Consider the following 589-nt stretch of genomic DNA (forward strand, 5'->3'; position numbering starts at 1 on the left):
GCGCTGGCTGGTAGTGTCTGTGAAAGGCAGTGTGTGCAATGGTGGTGCCCAGAAGAACAAACGTGCAAGTGTGAGACATAAAGAGCCAACTTATTGGGAGGATGGAGGACGCAGTTTATGCCAAGTAGTATTAGCTATAAAATTACACTGGAGACACAGCGAGAAAGAAGAATATCTAATTAAAAAATGCACACGTCCAGCTACAGAGGTAACTGGAAAAATTTTGTAATGTACATCTTCCGATACTTTCAAGATAAACTGTTATGAGCGTGAAACTTTGTGGCAGATTATAACTGTGTGCCGGACCGAGACTCGAACTCGGGACCTTTGCCTTCCGCGGGCAAGTGCTCTACCAACTGAGCCACCCAAGCACGACTCGCGCCTTGTCCTCACAGCTTTATTTCTGCCAGTACCTCGTCTCCTACCTTCCAGAGTTTACAGAAGATCTCCTGCGAATATAGCAGAACTAGCACCCCTGTCTCCGCAATATCCTTTCTATCAGAAGTGCTAGTTCTGCTAGGTTCACAGGAGAGCTTCTGTAAAGGTTGGAAGGTAGGAGACGAGGTACTGGCAGAAGTAAAGCTGTGAG

At 46.7% G+C, this 589-nt stretch overlaps 1 non-coding gene across 1 annotated transcript; it reads right to left on the bottom strand.

Annotated features, from left to right (window-relative positions):
* Positions 1 to 297: 297 nt before the first annotated feature.
* Positions 298 to 372, bottom strand: Trnap-cgg (transfer RNA proline (anticodon CGG)). The gene has a single exon. It is a non-coding gene; the product is annotated as a tRNA-Pro (tRNA).
* Between the last annotated feature and the right edge of the window lie 217 nt (positions 373 to 589).

This window comes from Schistocerca cancellata, chromosome 1, assembly GCF_023864275.1.
Source record: "Schistocerca cancellata isolate TAMUIC-IGC-003103 chromosome 1, iqSchCanc2.1, whole genome shotgun sequence".
NCBI classification, from domain to species: Eukaryota; Metazoa; Arthropoda; class Insecta; order Orthoptera; family Acrididae; genus Schistocerca; species Schistocerca cancellata.